We start from the raw sequence: 14,172 nt of genomic DNA, 5'->3' as shown, positions 1-14,172 counted from the left end.
CAGCTGCTGGGGAGAACTAACATTGCAGAGATGAAAATAAACTGATGACACTGGCTAAGGTGGGAGCGTACAGCTTACTGCTGCTGGGTTTAGACATAGAATGAGGAGCGTGGATCTCGTAAAATAAGAGAGAGATGCTGACTTTTCTTAAACTGAAGAGGATGACAAGGTGATGTTCAAGAAAAATCAGTCTTGTGGGTACTCCCAAGGCCTATTACCTAATATAAGCAGTTCCTCACTTGGGAGAAATAGAATCTTCTTACATTCATTCATTTTCAGAGTTTAAAAAATTTTCATATTTGCTATCATCACCTTTTTGAGGAGGATTAGGAAGATTATTCCCCATTGCAGATGAGGAAACTGAGGGTCAAAAAAGTTTAATTTTCTTGATATATGAATGGCCAAAGAAGCTCATGAAGGGATAACATCATTAGTTATATGGAAATGGTAACCACAGTGAGATACCACTACACCCCTTAAAATGGCTAAAATAGTAAAGACCGACCACACCAAGTGCTGATGGGTTAAACCACTCAAATCTCATATTAATGGTGTAGTGTGAAATGGTACGATCACTTTAGAGAAGTTTAGCAGGGTTTGTTTTTTTTCTTTTTTAAATAATTAAACATACTCTTACAGTGTGCCTTAGGAATTCTACTCCTATTTACCCAAGAGAAGTGAGAACATATGTCCACACAAAGACATATATTCATCATAACTTTATACATGATAGCCCCCAAAGTAGAAAAAAATGCCCATCAACAACTGAACAGATAGCAATTTTGTGGCCTATCCATACCATGAAATACTACTCATCAATAAAAGGGGACAACCTGATAGATGCAAAAATGTGGATGAATTTCAAAAACTTGCTGCGAGAAAGAAGCCTTTAGGGACTAAAGAGAATCTATTGTATGACTCCTTTTATGTGAAATTCTAGAACAGGTCAAACTAATTTGCAGTGAGAGAAAGCAGATCAGCTATTTCCTGAGGTGGTAGGGGAAGCAACTCTTTGAGGTGGTAGAAATGCTCTATTTATTGATGGGGTGGGATTTCCATGGGTGTGTATACATTTGTCAAAACTCATTGAGCTGAACATTTTAAATGAGTGCGCTTTTTATTCATAAGTTCGACTTCCTTTGTGGTTCAGACGGTAAAGTGTCTGCCTACAATGCGGGAGACCCATGTTCGATCCCTAGGTCGAGAAGATCCCCTGGAGAAGCAAATAGCAGCCCACTCCAGTACTCTTGCCTGGAAAAATCCCATGGACAGAGGAGCCTGGTACGCTACAGTCTATGGGCTCACAGAGTCGAATAGGACTGAGCGACTTCACTTTCACTTTTCTATTACAATAAAATTGATTTTAAAAAAGAAAGGAACATAACCAGCTTGCAGTTACCCCAACTAGAGGGTGGAAGAGTTAGGACAAACTTCCCGACAGTACTGCTCCAGACTGGCAGGGCGGGCTTTGAAAGAGAGACCTTGGGAGTGCAGAAGCCAGGGTGCTTCAGCTTAGATGGGCTGGTGGGGGCAGCGGGGAGAGTGAGGAAAGATGGGTGGGCTCTTAGCATAGACATCTGGGGCCAAATCAGCCACTGGAGAACAGAAACAAACCAGCCAGAGAGTAAGTGCTTCTAGAACCAGATAGACTGCGGAAGGGAAGAAGGGGGATGGAGGGTAGGAGATTGCAGGGCAGCAGATGGTGAATAGAAGTCTCTGCCAGTTCCAGAGAGGGGAATAGCCTTCAAGGGTGCCCCCAAACTGAGGCAGTAGCTTCTCTTTCCAGATGCAAAATCCAAAATATTGCCCAGTTTCCTCTTAGAGGAAAGACCAAGTTTCCTGTGAACTGGATTTAGAACAAAGATAGGGATTGGGGCATGCTTTTCATCCAGGGAGGTGGAGTGGGTCAGCCCATGCAACCTTGCCTGATTTCACTGGGTTCCAGGACAACAGCTGGTATTGGGATGCCTTCATTTTCTCCCCATAAAAGGGACCTACATGGGAGGATGTCATCCCCAAAGCTAAGCTAGTCAGTCCAATTTTGTAAAAGAGTAAAACCATGACAGCTTCACACTCTGTGTTTCTAAGTGGCATAATTGTTATGGGGGAATCAGTGATTCCCTTCTTTCATTAATACACAGATCTTTTTTCCATTGAAATGGACCTTAATAATCTCAGCCTTATTAACTTTGCTGCCAGGGCTCTGCCCCTCTAGGGGAATAGGGAGCCGAAAGACAGCAATCTGGTGACACATTTATTTGTTTGTTCCTTTGTAACATATAATTTACTAGTAAGTTCTTGACCTTCTGAGTCTCTTTCTGTAAACCAAGGGCACTGGGCTAGATCAAAACCCAGATGGTCTCCAGAGGTCCCCTGGCTCTGACTATAATCTCCACCGCAGCCATTTGACTTTGAGGACTGATACAATAACAAAGCGCCAATGATTTAGCACTGGCCGGTTACCATGCACTTATTAGGCACCAATAGTATGCAATTCAGCATATTAGGGATGTTCTAAAAGAAACATCAACAGCATGATTCCTTCCCTTGAAGGCCTTATGATTCACCTAAGATACAATATTCTTGGGCAAATATTTGAGAATAATTTTACGAGGGAGAAAAATATGAATTAGTGAATATGTAGCCAAGATTTTTGACAAGGATATTTGCCACTCATATGAATTCGAGGGGTGCTGTTGTTATTAACAAGAGGTAGACTACAAAATTAGGTACAAAATATTGGTCATGCATAATTATGTTCGAGATTTCAGCCTTTAAGTGGTTGGCAATTTTGCATCTAATATAGGAACACTGGCCCCAGATAGGGCCTGGATATAGCAAGGCATTTTTTTTTTTTTTTTGGCTTCGTTATCCTTTAAAGAAATTTTAAGTAGATTCATTACTAATACAGCTGATGACATTGAAAGGGAACACCTGCATATGACCATCCCCTTGGCACCAGCACGTATGAGCCTGCGCAAAGGTTGACCCCGCCCCTGCAAGTTCCCCTTGCTGTTCTGAGGGGCTCAGCTTCAGGCTCAAGGCTTTGCCGACATGGGCAGGGGTCCGAGCCTCAGGGTCAGGGACTGTGAGGCCAGAATCCAAAATGCCGTGCGTGTCTGCTCTGTCAGTGCGGGGAAGCCCTCGGTTAGTTTTTCCAAGTTTTCTCCACAGCTGCTCCTGAGGACAGGGCCTGAGCTGAGAAGAGGGAAACGGTACATGGAAGAGCAATGCTGGATTTTCTTACCCTTTACTCATCTATTTTCTACCGTTCAGTGACCTCAGTCCAAGCAACCACTACTTTTACAACCACATCTGGTACAAAACATACAGTTACAAAAATCTCAGCTTCCACCAGAAACAACTACCATATGAGTCTGTACAGAAATAAAAAATCTATTTAAAGCTCAGCACATAGCAAGGATGTGTGCTGGCCTTCACCAAAAACTGTATGCTCAGTTGATTTGTTCCTCACTTTGAATTTCTGTCCCATATTTTCCTCCTTATAAAAATGCCATGAAAACATTGTTACCTCATTTAGAGAGATGAAAAATGATATTTATTTTAAATTATGATTTTACTTGATTTTGATTTCTTAATGAACTCCTTTTTTACGCACAGCACTATACATGTAAGCTTCCTCATCGTATACATTGTTTTCTCTTATGATAAATTTTTAGATTTTTTTAAATAAAAGGGCTAAATTTTTTTAATGAACTGAGCAGATGGGGTTAATATTTTTTTTTTGTTCAAAATGAAAATTGCTTTATTTTATTTCAGGATATAAAAAATAAAGTATGGACTCACTGTAAGAAAACACACACACACATACGTGGAAGTTCTCATTCACATCCCATCATCTGGGGGCTTTAAAAAGTCCTAAAGCCTGGGGCCCACCCTATCCCCAGAGATTCTGATCTAATTAGCCTGACTTTAGGTCTAGGTAGTAATGATGACTTGAAAACTGCTCAGGTGATTTAAATGTACAGTCAGGGCTGAGAACTCCTGATCTATAAAAAGGAATAAAGAAAAGAATGAACATTACCTCAACTCCCATTGCTGGGAGCTGACTACCTTTGGTTTCCAATGACGTAAGCCAGAGGAGTCACTAGTATGGACTGCAGGGACCAGGTCAAGGAGTGAGAACACGGGTGTGTATACCTGTCAGGGAGCATCATCTGGGGTGCTCCAGGCGTCGGATCAGAAGAGACCCTCACTCCGTCCTGCCTCAGGACCCAGGTGTTCTAGATGTGTGTGGCACTGCTTGTCCCTCCCTCCTAGGGTCACAAAGATGCTGAAAAGGCAAAGCTCTAGGCAGTATTTAAAGTCTGTAAGACAAGACTCCAGGAGAACTGAAACGAAGGATGTGAAAGTGGTGGTGGATGAAGAGATGGGGCAAACTCCACTATCCCTCCAGGGCACACAGGTATGCTGTCCTCAACTCACCAACCACCAGCAAAGAACACTTAAGCAAACCCAGAACTTCTGAGCAGAGAACCTTGGTCAGTGTGACTAAAAGCAGAGGTAAAGACTTGGAAACACAGTTGTCTAGTAAATGAAGAGAAAGATAACCGTACAGGAAAAAGCAGGGGGAGGATTTGAGAAGGAGTCTAGGTATGGAAGAACGCAAGAAGCCCCTTGTGTCCCTGAACTTGTCACAGCACCTGGAGTTAGCCAACTGTCCCAAAAGATTGGGACAGCCCTCAACTTTTTGTTCACTGAGCACTGGTGGATTTCCCTGGTGGCTCAGATGGTAAAGCATCTGCCTACAATGCGTGAGACCCGGGTTCAATCTCTGGGTCAGGAAGATCTCCTGCAGAAGGAAATGGCAACCCACTCCAGTATTCTTGCCTGGAAAATCCCATGGATGGAGGAACCTGATAGGCTACAATCATGGGGTCGCAAAGAGTCGGACAAAACTGAGCAACTTCACTTTCACTTCCCAAAAGGTTGGTTCCCTCAACTTTTTGTTCACTGAGCACAGCGGTCTGGGTTCAGTGGAGTAGAGTGGCGGTTCTAGAGCCCCAGGCTTCATCTAGTTGGAGCCACAGAGAGAGAGAGAGGAAGAGGGAAAGAAAAACCTGAATCATTTAACACAGTCATTCACCACACAGCCAAACTTCATAAAAATCTCTTTTAAATTTTAAAATCTCTGCTGTTTCTCCCAAGTCCCTTGCCAATTCTCATTATTGTCCCAGAAATTCAGCTCTAGCCCTTGACTTACATACTCAACTCAGTCAATGGAGTTAACCAGCCCTGCTCATCTTTAAAAACAAGTCAGTGGATACATATCACAACTCAAAGGTGCCCTTGAAGTTTCACACCTACACACATACCTTCCAAGTATTCACCCCACAGAGCACATTTCTTTCTAGGCAGGATGTGGCAAACACTGTCGGTGCCTATTTGGCCATAATTCCCCAGACTTCCTGGCCAAAAGAAGTGTTCCTAGGCTCTGGCAATGAATTGAGATGGGGCCAGGTCAGTGGCTCCCAACCCATTAAAAAAAAAAAAAAAAAAAAGACTTTGCTTTTTTAGAGCAGTCTTAGGTTCAAAGCAAAATTGAAGGGAAAGTACAGAGATTTCCTGTAGACCCCTGCTAGCTACCCCTCCTCACACACACACACAGTCTCCCCTGTTATCCAACATCTTCCACATCTCAGTCCCAGCCCTGAATTTGTAGAGCAGGTATTCTGAACACTGAAGCACACCTGGAGAGAACACACTGTGTTTATAGAATGAGAAGACTGGGGGTGTAGGGGACCAAACACAGGGGCTTAAGGGTCCAGGCCAAATACTTTCCAAGAGGTCAAGGATTACTCAGGTAACAGAGTAAGATGTTGGTGGTCCTGGGAACAGAGCCCTCATCTCCTGATCACCCAACCCCCATCCCCCAGTAGCCCTGCCTGTCACCCTGGGGCTGTAGCTTATTTGTCCTCACCCTGAGCCATGCTGGGGTGCCTTGAACTGCCATTGATACCTGCTGTCAGTGAACTATTCACCTGTTTTGTATCTTATCTTCCCAACAACAAAAGTTCAAGTTTCTCAAAAGCTGAGGTCTTAACACCCCTGACTTGGGACCCCACCGTGGCACCCAAAGCCTGCTCGATACCCAACAGTCTGATTTCTACGAAGCTGATGTAGTAAAGACACTAGAGTGCTGTCATGGGCTAGTGAGATGTTTGGGGAACTTTGGCACCTTGTTCTGTATTCTTTTATGTGATGGTCAGTCAGGTGTGGTCATGAGAGGAGAAAAGGGAGAGACTCAGGAAAAGACAAAGTTTATATTATGCTCACAGGTGCCAGAGACAGGAGGCCGATGCTTTACTCAGAGTCACCTGGGAAAGATACCAGAGTGGTCAGATGACAGAAGACAAGAGTGAATGGAAGGTTTAAACCATGGCCTCATTGGGGTTTTTGTGGGAAAAGCAAGGCAAGACTGGGAGAACAGTTTAGGACTGACAAGCTGGAATAACTTCAGCAGGCTTTGGGCTATAGCAGTGGTCTCTAGTTGCCTAGTACCTGGTCCCAGAATGAGTAAGGCAGAGGAAAGTTTCCTTCCAGATGGATGGGCCAGACAGAAGCTGTGTGGCTCTTGGCTGGGTAGTTTGTATATCAAATGCAGTCATCTTATGAATACTTTGCTATTCCTAAGAATTGGCCAGTCCCAGGAGAAACATTTTCCTCTCAGACAGGAAGGGTTTTTAAGATGTCAGAACATAATAATATACAGAACATATTATATATATATATTTAGGCTATTCCTAAATCACCCAGGTCAATAAGTGGGAATGTCCACAATACCCTGGAACTTGGGTCTGCTACCTCTTTATCCACTAGTTGGAAATGATGCTATGTGTTTGTATAAATAAATAGTGATCCTAGAGCTAGAAAGTACCCTATAGGATCCTAGGGCTAGAAAGTACCCTATATATTCTGACATATTCAAATCTCCTCTTGTAAATACTTTCTTTGAAGCAATCTCCCATTTAGTTAAAGGAGAAGTGGAGGAAGAAGGAGGCCCTGAGATGTTGCCTTGGATCTGAGTAGAGAGCCCAGTCCTGCTGCTCTGGGTCTGCTTTGTGGCATCCCCACTCTTGGAGTCTGTCTTCTAAGTAGTCTTCCTTGGGCTTCTATCTGTATGGCTGCTGTGATCGGCACTGAGCAAAATAAGCCACATGTGTGGTTTCCATTCCCTGGATATTGGCAATGTGAGAGAGACCCTGATGATGAGATGGAGTTGAGACATGTATGTAAACAGTGGAAGTATGGAACACTTGAATGCAAGCATTTGGCAGGCTGAAAAGACAGGAGCAGGGGTGGCCTTGGCAATGGTGGCAGGGAAAGGGCATCGGACCCCGGTTCTGACTCTGCCACCAACTAACCGGGCAGTTTCAAGAGAACCTCTTCCATTTAATTTTCTCATCTTCAAATTATGTGATTGGATAAGTTGATCTCAAGGTCTAGTTTTTAGTTCCTCTATTCTGAGACTCTCCAAATTTGGGGATAGGAGTGGAGAGCAATGAGGCAATAGCAATACTAGTAATCGTAGCAACGATAATAGCAATGGAGAACATGTACTGACTGTCTCCTGTGAACCCAGATGCTGTGCCACATGCTCTACATGTTCATTTAATCTTAGAGTGATGTGAAGACTTAGTTAATGTGCTCTAACCCCATTTTACAGATGAGGAAGATGAGACCTAGAAAAATAAAGCACTCAAAGTTATATACCTAGGAAGTACTGCAGCCAGGATTTGAGCCCAGATGGACTGACTGTGTCATTAAGAAGGCTGGTACTGGTGTCCTAGTCTCTATGGAGGAGCTGGAGTGCTGTCTAAGAGTCTCGGGCAGTGGAGGCCTGGCTCCTGGGTTCCCAAGATTGGGGTACAGCTCAAGTGCCAGCAACAGCAGAAAGAGGTGGGGGAAGGAAGAGGAGGAGGAGGCTGGCTATGCTTCTGTTTAGGGCACACACATACCTTGCTGATTAGCAACGATGGGAAAGGAAACACACGCTGAGGGCCCTTGACAGCTTAATGGGGTTTTAGAAAAATACACATCTATATTTTTAAACTTTTTTTTTTCCATTGGAACATTTTTAGCTTCAAGTTCTGGACTGAAATAGCAGCTGTCTTAGATAACTCTTCATCCTTAGGCTCCCACGTTTGGAAAAGGTCTTAGCCCAGCCTGGGGTGGGGTGGGGCAGGGGAGAAACAGAGGAAGTGGGGGGAGGTGACAAGGTTAATATAATGTCTGACACATACATAGTAGACGCTTAATTGGATACTGGATGGATGGATGGATGGGAAGATAGGAGAGAGAAGGGATATGATGGGAGGAAAAGAAAACATATTTACCCATGACATTTTCCTGAGAATTAAAAGTAGACTCCCTGTAGAGATCTACTCACCCTGCTTAGGGTCACAAGTGAAAAACTGACACTTCATCAGAGATTGGCCTCTTGGAAGCAGTTTAAACCAAGCCTGGAGAAAGAAGGATGCTCACAATTCAGTTCCCATCTTACAGCCTAATCTCCAGTCACTGTTCACATCTTCTGACCATTCTGAACCATTCACTCCTTTCTTAAACACAGTAAGGCAGATTCTAGAGTTTGGCTTGATTAACATTGATTCCAGTACCCTTCTGCCTTGCCTTCTTCTACTTACACAAAGTGGAAAAAGAAATACTCAAATCCCCACCTGGTCTTGCAAGTAAGAACCAGGTTGATTATACCATTCTAGCTGGTTCAAGTTGGGCAGAAATCCTGGAGAAAGGTTTCCTATTGACATAAACAGGCAAAGTTTTGTCTATCATTTCCCTCTTTTTCCTGCCTAGAATTCTGATACAATGTTTGGCAGTTTGGCAACCATTTTATGATGAAGAGGACAAAAGCTTTGAGCTAAGAATGGCAGAGCAGGAGGACAGAAGGAATTGGATCCCCAGTGGCCTCATTAAACTGCCACATCAGTCCTCAATTCTCTCCCTCTAGTCTTCCAGTTATCTGAGAAAGTCTTCCAATTACTTAAGCCACTCCCTGCCAAACACAATCTTAACTGATAAGTGATAAAATTAAAGCCTCCATACCTTTGTCCATGGAACTCCCCCTGACTAAACTGCCTTTTCTTCCAGTGAACTCTTATCTAAATCTCTGCAGACTTCCCTGAGCCCCTCCCTTCCTCTCTAGGCTCTTCTCCTTTTGAATGCCTACATCACCTGTGGAGACCTCTCCTAGCATTTGCACTGTGGTTATTTATACATTTTCTCAGTAGAGAGGAGGCCTTATATAAATATCTGAAATGTAGAATTAGATTAGAGATGCCAAGAGGTAGGGACTGAGCAACATGCTCTCTTACATGCTGCTACCCACCCACCCGGAATCTTTCATTTCTTCCTCTTTTGGGGCTCCATCCACCTTATCAAAAGAAATGCTCCAGTTTTCCCAGTCTTGAAAACACTTTGGTTTGCTCTTACTTCCCCTGTGAGCTATCAATTCTCTCTACCCTTGACTCGGTATTTGATTTTTCACCTACAGGAGATACGGTAAAGTAAAAGTCGCTCAGTCGTGTCTGACTGCAACCCCAAGGACTATACAGTCCATGGAATTCTCAAGGTGAGAATACTGGAGTGGATAGCCTTTCCCTTCTCCAGGGGATCTTCCCAACCCAGAGATTGAACCCAGGTCTCCTGCATTGCAGGTGGATTCTTTACCAGCTGAGCCCAGGAAATATGGTAAGTGGGTATCAAACAGGCTGGGATCACATCTGATCTCAACCACTTACTCGTGTGTATCTTTGGGCACCTGTCTCTGAACTGCTACTGGACCTTCATCTGTAACACAAGAATAATCATCTTCATTTTACAGAATTGTGGGGAAAGTTGAGTGAAGTGATGTATTCAAAATGCATGGCACAGAGTTCAGTTCAGTTCATTTCAGTCACTCAGTCGTGTCCGACTCTTTGCGACCCCATGAATCGCAGCACGCCAGGCCTCCCTGTCCATCACCAACTCCTGGAGTTCACCCAGACTCACGTCCATCGAGTCAGTGATGCCATCCAGCCATCTCATCCTCTGTCATCCCCTTCTCCTCCTGCCCCCAAGCCCTCCCAGCATCAGGGTCTTTTCCAATGAGTCAACTCCTCATATGAGGTGGCCAAAGTACTGGAGTTTCAGCTTTAGCATCATTCCTTCCAAAGAAATCCCAGGGCTGATCTCCTTCAGAATGGACTGGTTGGATCTCCTTGCAGTCCAAGGGACTCTCAAGAGTCTTCTCCAACACCACACTTCAAAAGCATCAATTCTTCGGCACTCAGCCTTCTTCACAGTCCAACTCTCACATCCATACATGACCACTGGAAAAACCATAGCCTTGACTAGACAGACCTTTGTTGGCAAAGTAATGTCTCTGCTTTTCAATATGCTATCTAGGTTGGTCATAACTTACTTCCAAGGAGTAAGCATCTTTTAATTTCATGGCTGCAGTCACCATCTGCAGTGATTTTGGAGCCCCAAAAAATAAAGTCTGACACTGTTTCCACTGTTTCCCCATCTATTTCCCATGAAGTGATGGGACCGGTTGCCATGATCTTAGTTTTCTGAATGTTGAGCTTTAAGCCAACTTTTTCACTTTCACTTTCATCAAGAGGCTTTTTAGTTCCTCTTCACTTTAGGTATGAGATAAACTCAAGTTCCCTTGTGTTCTGACTCCCCTCCCTCCCTCCCCCTTCCCTCACATCCTAGGCACTGCAAAGTTGCATTAGGTATCACTTCCCTCCTCCCTTTACTCCTTAATGTGATCCACTCCAGGCTTTAATCCTTAGAGGAATTTGCAGTTCCAATACACTATTTTTCAAAGATTTATTTCCACTTTTACAACTTCAAGCTTCAACTCACAGTGAATCAATCACTCCCAAATCTACAAATCAAATCTAGGGCTGACTTGCCTCCTAAATGTCCTGCCCCCCACCCTCAACTCCCTGGGGCGTCTCCCCCTTGGAGGTCCTACAGTCCAGCTGCACTCCTCTTCCTGGTAGTAAGGAATAGCCAGGAGGAAAGGCCCACCCTTGTCAAATAATGGCAGTTTTAAGCCACAAGATGCTTGTCCTTAAAAAGTTGACTTCAGTTGATAAGGTGTTGAGTTATGATCCTGTGTATAAACCAGCACAATGGAGTCTCTGGTCAATATTCAAACCTTGGCCCTAGAGACTAAGAAGACAGCATCCAGGCAAGAGAGCATAAGTTTGCAGGCTTGGCGTCTATTCAGGAAATTCTGGGCAGCAACCTTGTGAGCACTCCCTGTTTCTGCACCAGGGAACACACACATTAATCCCCTTAGGGTGAGCCTTAAGCCCCAGAGGTCCTCAGAAGCATTTCCCCACAGGTCCACTTGTATTTGCCTATAACTGCCTAGTTTGCTCCCAGTCCATTCCAGTTCTCTGTAGCAATAACCCTGTGGTCCCCACAATGCGCTTGAGGGAGGCTTTCTATGGAAGGCTCCACCCCACCCCCATGGCCCTTCTCTCTTTCTTGGAGAAGGGGACCACGTGCCACCAGTCAGGCCCCGTGATCCTCTCCCTCAGCGGACCCAACGCAGAAGGGCAGAGGGCAGAGGTCAGAAAATAACTCATGAGAACCAAAACAAAACCCCATTGGAACTACAAATGGAAATGGCTTAGGGAAAAAGGGTCCTGAGATGCTCGGGCTATTAATAAAATCACATGGGGCTCAGGCCTCTTCTCCCAGGGAGCAGGCCTGGCCAGTTCATGGCTAGGAGAGTTCACTCTTGGAAAGGCCCCAATTCACCAGATAAAATGTGCCCCAGACCCTGTTACTCTGAAGCCACTCCCAGTCTATACGTATACCTCTGCACCCCTGAGCCGCTCCCCACCCCCAACCACCACCACACACATACACAAATGCAACTTCATGTCTATCAAGTCTTTCTCTTGCTGGATGTACCAATAAGGGAAGAAGGCACTGAACCAATGGTGGTGTATAAGGGCTTGGAGACTCCCAGGAACTTGGTCAGAGATAACTACATCCTTGCCTTTATCCTCTGTAACCTTTGGGAAGTTGAACCACCAGGATTTAACTATAATCCCATCAGAGACAGACAGGCAGCTACACTTGCTCACAGATTGGTAGGAAAAGAATCCCTAGAACGTCTTTCCCCAAATGCTGCTGTCTTCAGTTTGAGTAATTCTCATAGTTAGTGGACAATCCTAAGGAATACTCTAGAATGGGCTGCATCAGAAGAGCCCATCCCCGGCTCATATCTTGGAAAATAGCGTGTGAACCAATTAGCACCTCTCAGCCGTGAAGAAGCTCTGAGTCATCATCGGCTCATGACCAAGGTTCTGAGAGTGAGATGGGATCACACAGGCCCATCATGCCCAGCCTGCTACCTTCAGGCAGAAACGCTGTCAAGCTGTTGTATAGATGAGGCTACAGATGCAGCAAAAGCCCCAGCTGGGGAAGTGCTCTCTGCATGTCTTCTGGGTCCACTTGCTTCCTGAGGGTGTCACAGCCTTGTGCTTTGTCCAGGCTCCTCACCTCCTAACACCCTCTGCACCAACTTAGTGCAGGGAATGCAGGCACAGCACCCCAACCATCCCACCATCCCACCACCCCAATGACATTTAGTTTGAACTTGGACCCCTGAGTAAGTCTCTCACAAGGTAGAGGCTTGTTCTTCCCACCTTTGGATGCCCTGGTGGAGCTCCAAGCACATGGTAGGCATAGAAAATTATTTGTTAGATGAATGAACAGTGAGCTCATATCAATCTATTATTTCCATAGCCAGATGGCTTCAACGTGGCCCCCTTTCTTTTTAAAGCTAGTAATTTGTCTTGATGTTGGGTGGGCTTCTTTGACCTGGAGTATAAGAAGGTTTTAGCTTTGTTTCAGGGCTATTTAGACCAGAAATATCAGACTAGGCCACTTGCACAGGTAGCCTGTACACACTATAGAGTGTGTCAGTGTGGGTACCTCTCCCACTCCATCACAACAGACATCCTAAGAGAACACTTTGCCAGGAAACCAGGAGCCCCTGGTGGTGGGCAGGGTCCCTGTAAATGCCCATTTAGTAGGCACCAGAGCACTACACCCCTTGTCTTGTTCAATGCACACCAGCCCCCTAATGGGGTGGGTGCTTTTTTGATCCTCACATTACAGGTGAGGACATTGAGCTTCAGAGAGGTTAAGTCACCTGTTGAGGGTCACCCAGCTCTTAAGTGAAGGAGCCAAGATTTGGAGTCCAGACCACACTTGCTCTTTAGCTGCGCTGCCTGCTCTGAGCCACACTGCAGAACCACCAGTCACACAGTCACAGATTGCCAGCATTGGATGGACCCAACCCAGACACCTCATTCTGTGCATTAGACCCAAAGCCATTCACAAGTTAGTGGTCACTCAGGGCCCACAACTCAGGCTTCTATCTTCAAAGTCTGCTTTTTCCACAGACCACCTCCATCCTTTCCTTCTTCACTCTGGCTGCCTGTAGCTAGACTCCCACTACCCACCCGTCCCACTGCCCCACGGTCCTTCCCAAGGCAGGAGAAGTCAGTTAGGAAAGACTGAGATTCAACACAGACCCAAGCACACCATCATTTCTGCTGGAAACCAAACAGATGATTCACATCATGGGGACTCACAGCATTAATAATTGGGTTGCCGTAGTGGATGGGAACCAACTCTTAATCTTGAAAACCTTAAAATTTCAATAGGTTGCCTCTAGCAGGGACAGCTGAGACCAAAGCTGAAAAGATAAACTAACTCCAGGGTTCTTAACCTCATCAGACCCCATGTAACATTTGTTCCTTTTGTAACAAATATTTCGTAACTCCCCCTATATTATCCTGAGATGAAATCCATAAAGATGTAAACTACCTACACACATAATTTTAAAAATTCAATTTAATGCCTTAATAATGACAAAAAGGGAGAAATAAAAGCATATATTATATATATGTTGTTGTTTTTGTTCAGTAGCTAAGTTGTCTCCAACTCTTTGTGACCCCATGGACTGAAGCATGCCAGGCTTCCCTGTGCTTCACTATCTCTTGGAGTTTGCTCAAATTCATGTCCATTGAGCTGGTGATGCTATATAACTGTCTCATCCTCTGTTGCCCTCTTCTTCTTTTGCCTTCAATCTTTCCCAGCATCAGAGTCTTTTCC

The 14,172-nt window shown here is 44.8% G+C and overlaps 2 long non-coding RNA genes across 2 annotated transcripts in view; both read right to left on the bottom strand.

The window, feature by feature from the left end:
• LOC129623312 (uncharacterized) overlaps positions 1 to 9,214 on the bottom strand; it is a 34,064-nt gene extending 24,850 nt beyond the window's left edge. Inside the window, exons 1-2 of the long non-coding RNA XR_008700482.1 lie at positions 9,085 to 9,214; positions 8,411 to 8,483 (exon numbers count right to left, since the gene is read on the bottom strand). This is a non-coding gene — a long non-coding RNA (uncharacterized LOC129623312). The remainder of the gene's footprint in view (positions 1 to 8,410; positions 8,484 to 9,084) is intronic.
• LOC129623310 (uncharacterized) overlaps positions 1 to 14,172 on the bottom strand; it is an 81,755-nt gene that overhangs the window by 62,841 nt on the left and 4,742 nt on the right. The gene's annotated exons all lie outside the window — the stretch shown is intronic.

Source organism: Bubalus kerabau, chromosome 11 (genome assembly GCF_029407905.1).
Source record: "Bubalus kerabau isolate K-KA32 ecotype Philippines breed swamp buffalo chromosome 11, PCC_UOA_SB_1v2, whole genome shotgun sequence".
NCBI lineage: Eukaryota > Metazoa > Chordata > Mammalia > Artiodactyla > Bovidae > Bubalus > Bubalus kerabau.
The sequence above is the reverse complement of the archived record's forward strand: the minus strand, read 5'-3'. Positions and strand labels throughout refer to the sequence as shown.